At 46.4% G+C, this 16,836-nt stretch overlaps 1 protein-coding gene across 2 annotated transcripts in view; it reads left to right on the top strand.

The window, feature by feature from the left end:
* Positions 1-16,836, top strand: part of LOC128686394 (kinesin heavy chain) — a 609,520-nt gene that overhangs the window by 293,350 nt on the left and 299,334 nt on the right. The gene's annotated exons all lie outside the window — the stretch shown is intronic.

The raw sequence follows: 16,836 nt of genomic DNA, 5'->3' as shown, positions 1-16,836 counted from the left end.
GAACTAGGGGAAGCAAACACACACACACACACACACAAACACACACCACCAGTCATCACCCTCACCACCACCAGTCCTTCACCATCACCACCAGCCACAACCCGCTGAACCTGGAGAAGTGAGGAAAGGAGTTCATCTGAGGGCCCGCAGATAGACTTCTGGAGACACAGAACTAGGGAAAGCAAACACACAAACACAAACACACACCACCAGTCATCACCCTCACGACCAGTCCTTCACCATCACCACCAGCCACAACCCGCTGAACCTGGAGAAGTGAGGAAAGGAGTTCATCTGAGGGCCCGCAGATAGACTTCTGGAGACACAGAACTAGGGAAAGCAAACACACACACACAAACACAAACACACACCACCAGTCATCACCCTCACGACCAGTCCTTCACCATCACCACCAGCCACAACCCGCTGAACCTGGAGAAGTGAGGAAAGGAGTTCATCTGAGGGCCCGCAGATAGACTTCTGGAGACACAGAACTAGGGGAAGCAAACACACACACCACCACCACCACCACCACCAGTCATCACCCTCACGACCAGTCCTTCACCATCACCACCACCCACAACGCGCTGAACCTGGAGAAGTGAGGAAAGGAGTTCATCTGAGGGCCCGCAGATAGACTTCTGGAGACACAGAACTAGGGAAAGCAAACACACACACACACAAACACAAACACACACCACCAGTCATCACCCTCACGACCAGTCCTTCACCATCACCACCAGCCACAACGCACTGAACCTGGAGAAGTGAGGAAAGGAGTTCATCTGAGGGCCCGCAGATAGACTTCTGGAGACACAGAACTAGGGGAAGCAAACACACACACAAACACACACCACCAATCATCATCCACCTCCCTCACCACCAGTCCATCACCCTCACCACCAGTCCTTCACCCTCACCAACAGTCCATCACCTTCACCACCAGTCCATCACCCTCACCAACAGCCCATCACAGGCAAGGGAAGTGAGGAAGGGAGTTCATCTGAGGGGACACAGATGGACTTCTGGAAACACAGTCCTTCACCATCAGTCCATCACCGCCACCACCAGTCCAACCCTCACCACCAGTCCATCACCCTCACCACCAGTCCATCACCCTGATCCAGCCATCACCACCAGTCCAACCCTCACCACCAGTCCATCACCCTCACCACCAGTCCATCACCCTGATCCAGCCATCACCACCAGTCCACCACCCTCACTGCCAGTCCTTCACCATCACCACCAGTTCTTCACCCTCACCACCAATCCATCACCTTCACCACCAGTCCATCACCCTCACCAACAGCCCATCACCAGCAAGGGAAGTGAGGAAGGGAGTTCATCTGAGGGGACACAGATGGACTTCTGGAAACACAGTCCTTCACCTTCAGTCCACCACCCTCACTGGCAGTCCATCACCCTCACCACAAATTCATCACCCTCACTACCAGCCCATCACCCTCACCACCTTCACCACCAGTCCATCACCTTCACCACCAGTAGTCCATCACCCTCTCCACTAGCCCATCACCCTCACCACCAGTCCATCGCCCTCACCACCAGTCCATCACGCTCACCACCAGTCCACGCTCACCATCAGACCATCACCCTCACCGTCAGACCATCACCCTCACCAGACCATCACCCTCACCAGTCCATCACCCTCACCACCAGTCCATCACCCTCACCACCAGTCCATCACCCTCACCACCAGTCCATCACCCTCACCACCAGTCCAACACCCTCACCACCAGTCCATCACCCTCACCACCAGCCCATCACCCTCACCACCAGTCCATCACTCTCACCACCAGTCCATCACCCTCACCACCAGTCCATCACCCTCATCACCAGTCCATCACCCTCACCACCAGTCCATCACCCTCACCAACAGTCCATCACCCTCACCACCAGTCCATCACCCTCATCACCAGTCCATCACCCTCATCACCAGTCCATCACCCTCACCACCAGTCCATCACCCTCACCAACAGTCCATCACCAGCAAGGGAAGTGAGGGAGTTCATTTGAGGGGACACAGATGGACTTCTGGAAACACAGTCCTTCACCATCAGTCCATCACCGCCACCACCAGTCCACCACACTCACTGCCAGTCCTTCACCATCACCACCAGTTCTTCACCCTCACCACCAATCCATCACCTCGACCAGTCCATCACCTTCACCACCAGTCCATCACCTTCACCACCAGTCCATCACCTTCACCAGTCCATCACCTTCACCACCAGTCCAATCACCTTCACCACCAGTCCAATCACCTTCACCACCAGTCCAATCACCGTCACCAACAGTCCATCACCCTCACTGCCAGTCCATCACCCTCACTGCCAGTCCATCACCCTCACCTCCAGTCCTTCACCAACACCACCAGTCCATCACCCTCACCAACAGTCCATCACCAGCAAGGGAAGTGAGGGAGTTCATTTGAGGGGACACAGATGGACTTCTGGAAACACAGTCCTTCACCATCAGTCCATCACCGTCACCATCAGTCCATCACCGTCACCACCAGTCCATCACCCTCACCGTCACAGTCCATCACCCTCACTACCAGTCCATCACCATCACCACCAGTCCATGACCAACACCGCCAGTCCATCACCCTCACCGTCACAGTCCATCACCATCACTACCAGTTCACCACCAGTACCACCAGTCTATCACCATCACTGCCAGTTCATCACCACCAGTCCATCACCCTCACCACCAGTCCATCACCCTCACCCCCAGTCCATCACCCTCACCGTCACAGTCCATCACCCTCACCGTCACAGTCCATCACCATCACCGTCACAGTCCATCACCATCACTGTCACAGACCATCACCATCACCGCGTGTACAATAAGCTTTTCTACTTTATCAGCGCAACTTTTCGACATTGAGTACCATCAATATCCACGTTTCATCTCCAGGACTCAAATCCTGCCGGTTTCCCTTCATAAATATTTCATTACTCACACTCCAACAGGACGTCAAGTTATGAAAATCATTTGCTTCCACTCCTGCTTGCTTGCTGAAAGTCCGTCACATAACCTCCTTTCCCTGCCCCCTGGGAACCCCCCTAATCTCCCCTAACATTCCCTCTTCAAACACTGAACACCATCTAACATCATCAGCTCCCTCTCTTTGAGTAGCACTAGAAAAGTACTCGGTATACTCAGTCACGTGGCGATGTGTTAAGAGGATTTGTCAACACCTGCGTCGACCCACGACGACATTTCAGAAGTATAAGGTTGACAGAACAACTATGTCGATGTTATACTTCTCCTACGAAGCCTCTTACGTTCCAAACTTATGGCCAGTGTTATTCACTGCTGCTGCCACTTCCTCAAGTCACACGGCAGTCCCTGGAGAAGTGAGAAGGAAAGCACACCCACACCCACCACTAGCCCGACACACCCACACCCACCATCAGCCCGACACACCCACACCCACCACCAGCCCACGACACCCCCACCCACCACCAGCCCACCACAGCCACCACTCATCACACCCACCACCCTCCTATCACACCCACCATATCCACCACCAGCCCACCACAACTAAGACCCGCCCACCACACCCACCACCAGTCCTTCACCATCCTTCACCACAAGCAGTAAGCTTAGTAACCCACTCACGTATATATTATGCATATATTCATTTTTCCCCCAAATACGTGTCAACTAACGTCATATTTCCCTGTAATGCTGGTCGTTCCCTGCCACTGAATGACGTCGTTTCCCCTCCCCACCTTCACGTTATGAGAGAGAGAGAGAGAGAGAGAGAGAGAGAGAGAGAGAGAGAGAGAGAGAGAGAGAGAGAGGGGGGGGGGGGGGGTGTGAGAAAAAGCAGTAGAGGGAGAGGGTGTTGAAGGCGCGGGAGGGGTAAGAGGGGAGGAGGAAGGGGATGGAGATTGGGGAAGAGGGAGGGAGGAAGGTAAAACACTATTTTACCCTCAGAAATATGTTATGAGGTTTCTCTAATAATCATTTTTTTCCAGGAGTAATTTTGGTAGTCCATACTAGTCTGCTGCGCCTGACCCATTGATCAAACTTGAACCGTGTGTGTGTGTGTGTGTGTGTGTGTGTGTGTGTGTGTGTGTGTGTGTGTCCGATTTCTAGTCCCTGGCCCCGCCTCTTCGCTGGAGGCTAATTGATCCACTCTCGCCCTGCTCCATGAGCTTTATCGTATGTCTTCTTATTTGGATCCTGCCTCCACTACATCACTCTCCAGATTGTTCCACTTCCCGACAACTGTAACTGAAGAAATGCTTCTTAACATACCTGTGACTCATCTGAGTTTTCAACTTCCAGCTATGACCCCTTGTTGCTGTGTCACATCTCTGAAACATTCTGTCCCCATCAACCTTGTCAATTCCTCTCAGTGTTTTGCATGTCGTTATCCTCCAGTACCTTCAGGTTGATTTCCCTTGTAGGCTTACCTGATCCTCGTCCACTTCTGCGAACAAGGACACCTGTCAGGTATTCCCTGATCCATTGCATTACTTTCCTTGCTATTCCTGCCTCCTCCTTACAGCCCAAGAAGATGCAGTCTATCCATCCTTCTCTCTCTCTCCTGTCTTCTGTTACCTTATCGTAGAACTCCAGTAGGTTTGTGATGCAAGATTTCCCTTCCCTGAAGCCGTGCTCCACCACTATTTTGATAATCTACTCCATATCTTTACATACTATACATGTCAGCGACACTGGTCTGTAGTTTAGTGCTGCCTTTCTGTCTCCTTTAAAAAAAAAATTGGCACTACGTTTGCTGTCTTCCACACCTTCAGTATATTTATTGAAGATTGTCGTTAGGGGCACACATAGTGAATCTGCTCTCTCTCTCAGGATCCACGGAGAGATACTATCTGGGCCCACCGCCTTCTTCGAGGCATCTACTTCACCTAGCAGGTTTTTCACCTCCTCCTTGGTTGTGTGCAGTGTCCAGCATTTGCTGGTGCACCCTGCTCCTTCAGTTTGCTGGAAGGCTCTCTGCCTCCATTGTGAATACCTCTCTGAATCTTGAGCTGAGCTCCTCACATACTTCCTGGTCGCTCCCCGTGAGCTCCCCTCCTTCCTTCCTCAGCCTGATTTCCTGGTCCTTGACATCTGTTTTCCTCCTGATGTTCCTGTATAACAATTTTGGGTCAGATTTGGCTTTTCATGCTATGTCATTCTCGTATTGTCGCTCTAGCATACTTGCTTTTGGCCTTTTCACACCTGGTAAACCATGGGCTCACCCTGGTCTACTCAGTGTTTCTTTTGCCCCTTGTGTTTACTCACCTAGTTGTACTCACCTAGTTGAGGTTGCAGGGGTCGAGTCCAAGCTCCTAGCCCCGCCTCTTCACTGGTCGCCACTAGGTCACTCTCCCTGAGCCATGAGCTTTATCGTACCTCTTCTTAAAGCTATGTATGGATCCTGCCTCCACTACATCTCTTCCCAAACTATTCCACTTCCTGACTACTCTGTGGCTGAAGAAATACTTCCTAACATACCTGTGAGTCATCTGTGTCATCAGCTTCCAACTGTGTCCCCTTGTTGCTGTGTCCAGTCTCTGGAACATCCTATCTTTGTCCACCTTGTTAATTTCTCTCATTATTTTGTAAGTCGTTATCATGTTTCCCCTATCTCTCGTGTCCTCCAGTGTCGTCAGGTTGATTTCCCTTAACCTCTCTTCATAGGACATTCCTCTTAGCTCTGGGACTAGTCTTGTGGCAAGCCTTTGCACTTTCTCTAGTTTCTTTACATGCTTGGCTAGGTGTGGGTTCCAAACTGGTGCCGCATATTCCAATATGGGCCTAACGTACACGGTGTACAGGGTCCTGAACGACTTCTTATTAAGATGTCGGAATGCTGTTCTGAGGTTTGCCAGGCGCCCATATGCTGCAGCAGTTATTTGGTTGATGTGCGCTTCAGGAGATGTGCCTGGTGTTATACTCACCCCAAGATCTTTTTCCTTGAGTGAGGTTTGAAGTCTCTGGCCCCCTAGACTGTACTCCGTCTGCGGTCTTCTTTGCCCTTCCCCAATCTTCATGACTTTGCACTTGGTGGGATTGAACTCCAGGAGCCAATTGCTGGACCAGGTCTGCAGCCTGTCCAGATCCCTTTGTAGTTCTTCCTGGTCTTCGATCGAATGAATTCTTCTCATCAACTTCACGTCATCTGCAAACAGGGACACCTCAGAGTTTATTCCTTCTGTCATGTCGTTCACAAATACCAGAAACAGCACTGGTCCTAGGACTGACCCCTGTGGGACCCCGCTGGTCACAGGTGCCCATCTGACACCTCGCCACGTACCATTACTCGCTGCTGTCTTCCTGACAAAGTTTTCCTGATCCATTGCAGTGCCTTCCCTGTTATCCCTGCTTGGTCCTCCAGTTTTTGCACTAATCTCTTGTGTGGTACTGTGTCAAACGCCTTCTTGCAGTCCAAGAAAATGCAATGCACCCACCCCTCTCTCTCTTGTCTTACTGCTGTCACCTTGTCATAGAACTCCAGTAGGTTTGTGACACAGGATTTCCCGTCCCTGAAACCATGTTGGGTGCTGTTGATGAGATCATTCCTTTCTAGGTGTTCCACCACTCTTCTCCTGACAATCTTTTCCATGACTTTGCATACTATACACGTCAATGACACTGGTCTGTAGTTTAGTGCTTCATGTCTGTCTCCTTTTTTAAAGATTGGGACTACATTTGCTGTCTTCCATGCCTCAGACAATCTCCCTGTTTCGATAGATGTATTGAATATTGTTGTTAGGGGTACATATAGCGCCTCTGCTCCCTCTCTCAGGACCCATGGAGAGATGTCTGGCCCCCATTGCCTTTGAGGTATCTAGCTCACTCAGAAGCCTCTTCACTTCTTCCTCGGTTGTGTGTACTGTGTCCAGCACATGGTGATGTGCCACACCTCTCCGTCCCTCTGGAGCCCCTTCTGTCTCCTCTGTGAACACATCTTTGAATCTCTTGTTGAGTTCCTCACATACTTCCCGGTCATTTCTTGTTGTCTCTCCTCCTTCCTTCCTTCCTTCCTTAGCCTGATTACCTGGTCCTTGACTGTTGTTTTCCTCCTGATGTGGCTGTATAACAGCTTCGGGTCAGATTTGGCTTTCGCTGCTATGTCGTTTTCATATTGTCGTTGGGCCTCCCTTCTTATCTGTGCATATTCGTTTCTGGCTCTACGACTGCTCTCCTTATTCTCCTGGGTCCTTTGCCTTCTATATTTCTTCCATTCCCTAGCATACTTGGTTTTTGCCTCCTTGCATCTTTGGGTGAACCATGGGCTCATCCTGGCTTTTTCATTATTCCTGTTTCCCTTGGGTACAAACCTCTCCTCAGCCTCCTTGCACATTGTTGCTACATATTCCATCATCTCATTAACTGGCTTCCCTGCCAGTTCTCTGTCCCACTGAACCTCGTTCAGGAAGTCCCTCATTCTCGTGTAGTCCCCTTTCCTGTAGCTTGGTTTCATTTGTCCTGGCCTTCCTGCTTCCCCCTCCACTTGTAGCTCTGTGTATTCGAAGCTCAAAACCACATGATCGCTGGCCCCAAGGGGTCTTTCATATGTGATGTCCTCAATATCTGCACTGCTCAAGGTGAATACTAAGCCCAGTCTTGCTGGTTCATCCTCTCCTCTCTCTTGTAGTGTCCCTTACGTGTTGGTACATGAAGTTTTCCAGTACCACCTCCATCATCTTAGCCCTCCATGTATCTTGGCCCCCATGTGGCTCCAAGTTCTCCCAGTCGATCTCCTTGTGGTTAAAGTCGCCCATGATCAGGAGCTTTGCCCTGCATGCATGAGCTGTTCTGGCCACTGCAGCCAGTGTGTCAACCATCGCTCTATTGCTCTCGTTATACTCATGCCCTGGTCTCCTGCTGTTCTGTGGTGGGTTATACATCACTGCAATTACCACCTTGGGACCTCCAGAGTGAAGCATTCCCGCTATGTAATCACTTTCTTCTCTGCTGTCTCCTCTCTCCAGCTCATCAAAATTCCATTGATGTTTGATCAGCAATTCCACTCCTCCACCCCCCCCCCCTGTTCCTTCTGTCTTTCCTCAGGATCTGGTATCCCGTTGGAAAGAAGGCATCTGTTATCATATCTGTAAGCTTGGTTTCTGTGAGTGCTATGATGTCCGGTGATGTCTCTTTGACTCTTTCTTGCCACTCCTCCCACTTGTTTGTTATTCCATCAGCGTTTGTGTACCATACCTTCAGTTTCCTTTCCAATACTGTGGTTTGGGGGGCCTGTGGGGGGGAGACCTGGTAGCATACTGTGGGATTCTATGATTGGGGGTTGGGTGGAAGCTGTGGGTATGGATTGTAGTGTGTGTTGGGATTGTGTGATAGGTTGTGGGGTTCTGAGTATAGTTGTGTGTGTGCTTGCCCTTGCTTCTCTGTTCTGCTCTGACTGACCTCTGCTGGTTCCATCCTTGTTTCCTTTCCTATCTCCTTTCGCTTTTTTGTCCTCTCCCTCAGCTGCTGTCTCTGTGTTCTGTCTCTGTGTAGGAACACCTTGTACTTTTCCGAGTTTTTCAACCTTGGTTTCTCTTGGAGGATCCTGTTCCTCACTGTTTCTGTCCTGAGAATCAGCTTGATCGGTCGGTTTCTCCCCTTCACATACCCCCCTATTCTCTGAAAATTTACATGTCTTCTCCCCATATTTCCATGTCTTCTCCCCCTATCTCCGTGATGATTTTCCCAATCTCCTTTCTTTCTTCCTGCCGTCTTTCAGTGTGTGTCTTTTCCTCTCTCTCCCGAAGCCCATGGATAAACACTGATTTTGCCCTTTCCTCCTCCCATTGCCTCTCCCTCTGTGGCTCTTGTTCCTGTCTGTATATGGTAATTTTCTCCCTTGATTTTTCTAGTGGCTCTTGGCAGCATGGTTGTGCTTCAGCATTCGACTTATCTCTCTCTATCTGCACCCAGCTGCTGTTTCCTTTTACTCCCTGACCCTTCTTTGCAGGCTGATATGACCTTAGCATAATTCATATCTCCTTCCTTCCTGTTCATCCTCTCAGCTTCATATTGTGTGTCTTCTCTGGTCACTGCCCCTGAGACTTGCTTCAGACTGTTTACCTCAAATTCTAGGACCCTTACCCTGTCTACTGCAGTTTCGACTTGTGCCTCCCATTTCTTCGTCTCCTTCTCCAACCTCTTTTCCCATTTTTCAGAGAGCTCTTTCTCCATTTTTTCAGAAAGCTCTCCTAATTTTCTCTCCCATTCTTGCTCCATCCTTTTCCACTGCTCCTCCATCCATTCCTCCCTATCAGTACCATTGTCATCTGATCCCTGATTCCTACGAGTCCCAACCATTTTTTTTTATAGTAAAGGAAAGAGAGAGAGAGGGGAAAGGTAGAAGGAGAGAGAGGGGGAGAGTGAGAAGGGAAAAAGAGGAAGAGAGAGAGGAAGAGAGAGAGAGAGGAAGAGAGAGAGAGAGGAAGAGAGAGAGAGAGGAAGAGAGAGGAAAAGAGGAAGAGAGAGAAATGGAGAGAGAGGAAAAGAGAGCGAGGAAGAGAGAGAGAGGAATAAAGAGAGGAATAAAGAGAGAGGGAGAGAAAGAGTAAGAGAAAGAGAGAGAGAAAAAAAAGAGAGAAAGAATAGAGAGAGAGAGAATAGAAAGAGAGGAAAAGAGATGGAGAGAGAAGGAAGGGTTAGAGGGTCAATTCACATAAAGGTGTGAAATCCTGTATGTATGTGTGTGTGTGTGTTTGTGTGTGTGTGTGTGTGTGTGTGCATGCTACAGCTATTCAAGTGCCTAACAGCAGATCCTGTTCTCACCTAGTGTATGTGTGTATGCGTGTGTTTATGTAAGCAGTCCTTATTTGCCTCGTATGTACTTCATATGTTTTGCATATGTACCCTATCTCTTGGTTACCACTGTACTGTCTTGTGTGCCTAAAATTAGGTAAATTTGCATAAAGGTGTGAAATCGTGTGTGTGTGTGTGTTTGTGTGGGTTTGTGTGTGTGTGTGTGTGTGTGTGTGTGTGTGTGTATGTGTGTGTGTATGCATGTGTTTATGTAAGCAGTCCTTATTTCCCTTGTATGTACTACATATGTTTTGCATATGTACCCAATCTCTTGGTTCCCACTGTACTGTGTTGTGTGCCTAAAATTACGTTCAATTCTGTATGCTAGGCTTCGCTAGGCTATCTCTCATACTAGGCTACCTGTCATTAACTGCTTAACTCTCCTACACCTCAATAAATTCAATTAAATACCAGTAGATGATGCTTATTCTAATTCTGATAGCTCGAGGAGAGTGACCCCCAATTTCCAGCTAGAGACTGGTGCTGACCCCATGCAACTCAAACTAGGTGAATATTACGTGCGGCTGGCAGTGGAGTAATGTTGTCATCCCTCCTGGGTCCCAGTAGTTGAAAAATGCTTGATGCTTCTCGGTAATTTTTCCACTAACTTCCTGTAGGCACTGTAGTCTCTAGCTCTAATTTTTTTTTCACTCACTGTATTTACTGACACATCTATACATATCTCTTATCTCCCTGATCTTGAGTCGCACTTATTCTTCAAATACCCCACTGCGTTATTATGGCAACACTATTTAGGGCTGACACAACTGTTCACCTTCCTTCCAACGGCCCCCACATAGTAACTCGCTATTTACTATGTTTGCTTTTCTGTGATCACTTATATTTCCTTTTTTCGGGGCTTTAGTGATTATATTCACTCTTCTGCGTGCACACGACTATATCCCACACTATTCCTTATGGTACAGTCAGAAATTACCACCAAAACACAAGCTCAAACCGCGTGACTCCTCCACGAGTGTGTGTGTGTGTGTGTGTGTGTGTGTGTGTGTTTAAGTTAGTGTATACACCCACCTATTTGTGGCTGCTGGGGTTAAGAACTATTGCAACCTCTGTACTTCCTCTTAATTTTTCTGCCTTCTCTGGGCCTACCCTCACAGCTTCCTGAAACCTGGTTTTAGCAGAGTCTATGTGAAAGCTTACTCAGCCCTGTAACAACTTCAGTCAGTATTACCAAGGCTGGCTCCTCTTCAGGAAAATTAATGAATAGAAAAATAAATAATAACAGACAATGATAAACACTTTATTATTTAGAAACAGAAAATGTAAAACAATAAAACATGAATGGGTATCCTAATTGAAAGAAAAATGAAAAATGAAATGAAAAAAATTACATTTGAACTCAATGCTAATATAGGTATATCATGGTAATGGGGTGTCAGGTGTTGGTGACACTACGTGTTGTTGAAATCGTAGCCGTTGCAGATGTGGGGGGGGTTAGCAGGTGTTGGTGACCACCACCGGCTCGTTCTTCACAGAGTATAGCCGTGAGTAATTACTTCAGATGACAGGAAAACAGGTTCGTTACCACTGTTATGATGAGGGGTTAGGTCCTGTGTTGGCTTACATAACAGGTAAGTAGATTAAACATTGGACGTCTCAGGACGTTAGTCCGTCTCCTTCTATTCTTCTCGTTGGTTGGCAGGTGACCCTCTCTGTCATTCCAAGCTGTAAAGAGAGACAGATTACCCACTACTTAAGAAATCACTCTCCATGATAAGTACAATACCTAAAAGATGTGGTGATTATTAAAACATTTAACAGATAAAGACTGAAAGGACTAAGTTAATTATTGGTCAAAAGTGAAGCTTTCAACCAATAAGTCCACTAAAATATGATAAGGCGTGTACTTACAGAAGTGTTGGGAGCTGTGAGTCGAGTGATTTACTGTTTGACCGGAGCCCCACACGTCACCTTTCGGGGGGGGGGGGAAGAGAGAGGGGAAGGGATTGCGGGAGCTAGACTGACCCTACCTTAACAAGCAGCCGGCAATCAAACTATCACTTTCGGGGAGGGGGAAAAAGGGGGGGAATAGCGGGAGTTGGACTTACCCTACCCTAACAAGTAGCCGGCAATGAAACTATTGTTACTATATACTCCCTCACTACTCCTATCTATTGAACTTTTCCCTCACAGTCTACATGCCCTCTTTTATACTCGTCTTTAAGGGGTGATAAACTATTGTCGAATTGACGTAATTACGTAATACCACATATCAGAAGTTCGTACCCATGTTCCTCTAGTCTCCAAGTAGTGTTCTCTCCATCTATCTAGCTGTGTCTGCATCCCATCTCTCTCTCTCTTTCTCTCTCTCTGTCTGTCTCTGTCTGTCTCTCTCTCTCTCTCTCTCTCTCTCTCTCTCTCTCTCTCTCCCTCTTCCCATGGTTCTACAAGGTTAGGCTTAAGGTTCCTAACTTTATTTACGAACTAAGAGCTGTTACCTACACCAGCTCATTTGAAAGACTTTTATTGTTAAGAGATACACAGATAAGGAACAGGATGAAACTGTAGCCAGCTGTTAGCCAGAGATAACATTTGGTCAACTGACTTTATCTCGTTGATGTCATTATGCTGTACGTACATGTTCCAGACTCGAGTTATTCTAAGAATAAATGATCTCAGATGAAGTGATGTTCTGGAGAAGGGTACAGAGTGGAGTTACTGTTTGCTGCCCGTCTTGAAGTGTATAAGCTCACTTCTCTTTGTACTTTTTAATACTGGCCATGTACAGAACAATAAGGCCACCCACATCCCTCCGGTGTTGAAGACTCTGCAGAAATGGCAGATCTCTCCAGGCTGAGTCCGGGAGAGAAATGAGTCGTCTTTGTTCTCTGTTCTGTAAAGAAGTTGCAGATGAGACGGGAGGCAGGCAATCCAAGAAAGTGGAGCATACTCAAGGTGTGAGCGTACTTGTGCCTCGTACAGATTCTTGCAGCATCAATTGTCGAGCAGATGCAAGATACATCTAAGTGCTGTACAAGCTTCCTGGCCGTTTTCTTAGCAAGATTTATGAAGTGGTTCTTCATAGTCAGTTTGGAGTTATATTTCACACCCAAGGATATCAACTTCATCCTCTGGTACCCACCCACCCACTCATTCATTCTTACCACTCCTATTTCTTTCTTTCTCTCTCTCTCTCTCTCTCTCTCTCTCTCTCTCTCTCTCTCTCTCTCTCTCTCTCTCTCTCTCTCTCTCTCTCTCTCTCTCTCTCTCTCTCTCTCTCTGCATCTGACTGCAAAAACATGCATGAGGGCGATATAGGTGTTAGGCAGGTGTTTGGTGCTTGGCAAGTGTTTGGTGTTTGGTATTAAACAGGTGTTTGGTGTTGTGTGTTTGGTGTTAGGTTTTTGCTGTTAGACAGGTGTTTAGTGTTAGACAAGTGTTTGGTAGGGTCTCCTAGCGAGGAAGCTTCTAACTAGTTTCCTAGTAAAAAGGTCTTCTTGTTTAACCATTGATGAAGTGTAATATTGGTTTACATAATGAGTGGATCTACTAGTATTGTAACTAGTGATTGTGACTCTTTTTAGTTTAACTTGTGGGTGAGCCTCCCTGGTGTGCGAGTTTTCTACTAGTTTACTTAGTGAGTGAACATTCTACTAGTTTACTTAGTGAGTGAACATTCTACTAGTTAACCTGGTGAGTGAACATTCTACTAGTTTACCTAGTGAGTGAACATTCTACTAGTTTACCTGGTGAGTGAACATTCTACTAGTTTACCTGGTGAGTGAACATTCTACTAGTTTACCTAGTGAGTGAACATTCTACTAGTTTACCTGGTGAGTGAACATTCTACTAGTTTACCTGGTGAGTGAACATTCTACTAGTTTACCTGGTGAGTGAACATTCTACTAGTTTACCTAGTGAGTGAACATTCTACTAGTTAACCTGGTGAGTGAACATTCTACTAGTTAACCTGGTGAGTGAACATTCTACTAGTTAACCTGGTGAGTGAACATTCTACTAGTTTACCTGGTAGAAGGCTCTTTTAAAGTTTACAAATGTGGGAGAGATTTCTAAGAGAGTTTACAAGTGAAATTTAATAGGCAAAAACAACTTGTTTCTCAAGTTTTCGCTTTAAATTCATTTTTATATATTGTAGATGTTTTATATCATACGATTACGTTAAAATGCTGTACATTATAAGTCTGTACATTATAAGTCTGTACATTATAAGTCTGTACATTATAAGTCTGTACATTATAAGTCTGTACATTATAAGTCTGTACATTATAAGTCTGTACATTATAACACTGATAAAAAATAGAGTAAGATGAGGCATTATAATACTGCACACTGTGTAAATAAGACCTTCATTGCTATTTTATTGTGAAGACGTTTCGCCCACCAGAGACTTTATCCATTCACACTGAGAACAAAACCTGGGCAGGGGTGGGAGACTGAGGTTCTGAGGTGGGAGACTGAGGTTCTGAGGTGGGAGACTGAGGTTCTGAGGTGGGAGACTGAGGTTCTGTGGTGGGAGACTGAGGTTCTGAGGTGGGAGACTGAGGTTCTGAGGTGGGAGACTGAGGTCCTGATGTTGCCATAAGAGTGAGGTGACCGCAGCATCAAGTACAGGGAGAATAAACCTCGCTGAAACCCTAAAGATTGTAAATAATGATCCGAGCTTTGATTAATGCTATTGGTTATGGGTATTACTGCACAGTTTTGGACGTAAACTGCTGCGATGGTCATTTTTCTTTGTTGATAAATCTTGCCTTTGGGAAGTTATTAGGTGGTTTCTCGGTGTTGTTGTGTTCTTCGTTTCCGGTATCCTGATTTCTGAAGTTTTCTCCGGCGTAAATCTTGTCACAAACTTCACGAGATAGGACATAAACGATGTCATTAATGTTCATTGGCTTCCTTTTCTTGGCTAAGTCTTTTATGGCTTTCATGAAATGTTGGTGACTCTGATATTGACGTTAGCTATGGTACTGGAAAGACTGTTGTTGGTTTTGTTGGCGGGATGTACAGTGTTTCTGACGGGTGTGGTGTTAGGATTCAAATTACGTAGTATCTTCTCGGCTTTCTTCTTGCAGTCGAGGATGAAGTATTGGGAATAGTAAAATTCGTTGAAAACTTGATTGATATAATTGTATCATTGCCCGTTCAGTGCCGTTCTCCTCTCACACTGGTGTTGCTTCAGAATGGGCCTTGCATGCGTCGTATATAGTGTCGTTAAGGACTTCTTGCTTAGGTTCATGAAAGCTAATCCTATATTTGTCATACGTTAGTTTCTTAGGCAGTTATTCAGTTGATGTGCGCTTCAGGCACACATCTCACGCCTTTATTCATTGCTCCTGCCTCTATTATCCTTCCTCGCATTCAGTGTATGGTCTTGTTCGGCCATTTCATTTCTTCTTTGCTCGTCTCCAATTTTCATAAGTGTTTATTTGCTGGAGTTTAATTCTAATAGGCACATGTTGAACCTGGCCCAAGGTCTATCCAGGTCCATTTATTGTCTTTCCTGATCTACACCTGTTTGTATTCTCTTCATTAGCTTCATATTATCTGCGAACATTAATACTTCTGACTCTATTTCTTGCGTCATGTTGTTCACTCACAACAGAAATTGTATCTGTCCCTGTAACAATCCTTGTGGATCCCTACTCGTCACACGAGTCCATTCTGACGCGTGAACTCGGACAATCTCTTGTTGTTTCCTCATATTAAGTATTCACTGATAATGTAGTGCCAACTGTTATTCTTGCCTGTTCCTCTTATCTTTTGTCCATCTTGTGTGGTATCGAGTCAAAAGTTAACTTAGTCCTGCCTGCCCCACTTCTGTTATCTTGTCGTACAACTATAGTGAGTTTGGCAGACAAGCTTTGCTATCTTAAAAGCCCTGTTTGTTATTTATGAATCCACTTATTTGGTGCTCCTCCACTACTGATAATATTCTCCTTGCACCTACATTCTCTGCATGAGTGATACCGGCCTCTAGTTTAATGCTACTTGTCTGTCCACTTTCTTAAATAATGAGACTAAATTTTCTGTTTTCCACACCTTCCCCCCTCCCCCCCCCATCCTGTGTCATCTGACTTTCTGCAGTTTGAAGGTAGTGGCTCATACAGTTTCCAATTATTCTTTCAGGACCCACAGATATATATTATCTGGTCCCTTTGCCTTTGAGGTATCTAGCTCGCACTGAGGTTTCTTCTAGTCCTCTCCTGCTGCAAGTATTGTATTCAGTACTCGCTGATGCGCTCTACTTCTTTGGCTCTTTGGTATCATCCCCATTTCCTCGGAGAATTCCTCAGATTTCTTGCTGAGCTCCTAACAGAATTCCATGGTCAATTCTTGTAACTTTTTCTCCTTCCGTCGTGAATCTGACTGCCTGGTCCTCTACTCTTGTTTTCCTCCTGCCTGAGGCCGCACAGCAACTTTGGGTAGGATTTATTTCTCGATGCTATGTCATTCTTAAATTGTCGTTGAGCGTTTTCTTACCCAAACATATTAGTTTCTAGCCCTTCTGCTCAATTCCTTATTTTCCTGTTTTTTTTTTTCTTTTTTTTTCCCTTCCCATGACGATGCTTTAACATGTTTAGCCTTGGCATCTCTGCACATCTGGTTCAACCGTAGGCTCAGTTTGTTGTGTGTGTGGGGGGAGGGGGTGAGTTCACGCAGTTTTAAGTGAGTGGGGGTGAGTCCAGCTTTTGGTCCCTCTTCATAATTATTGTTATACTGTCCCTGGCTTCATGAGATACATCTTATCTACATAAAAACTGTGTCTCATGCTTCTACCGTTGCTTTATACACCGTTGCTTTATCCACCGTTGCTTTATCCACCGTTGCTTTATCCACCGTTGCTTTATCCAGGTCGTTCCACTTCCTGGCAACCTTCCAGCTGAAGTGTGGTTAATGATCTTACTTCTTTGGGAGGATGTAATCGTTTAGTATTGTTGGGGAGTTTATCTGTGTGTGATGGTGACCATCCAGTGTGTGTGATGGTGACCATCCAGTGTGTGTGATGGTGACCATCCAGTGTGTGTGATGGTGACCATCCAGTGT

This window comes from Cherax quadricarinatus, chromosome 17 (genome assembly GCF_038502225.1).
Source record: "Cherax quadricarinatus isolate ZL_2023a chromosome 17, ASM3850222v1, whole genome shotgun sequence".
Classification (NCBI taxonomy): domain Eukaryota; kingdom Metazoa; phylum Arthropoda; class Malacostraca; order Decapoda; family Parastacidae; genus Cherax; species Cherax quadricarinatus.
This window is presented reverse-complemented; position numbering and strand designations above follow the sequence as displayed.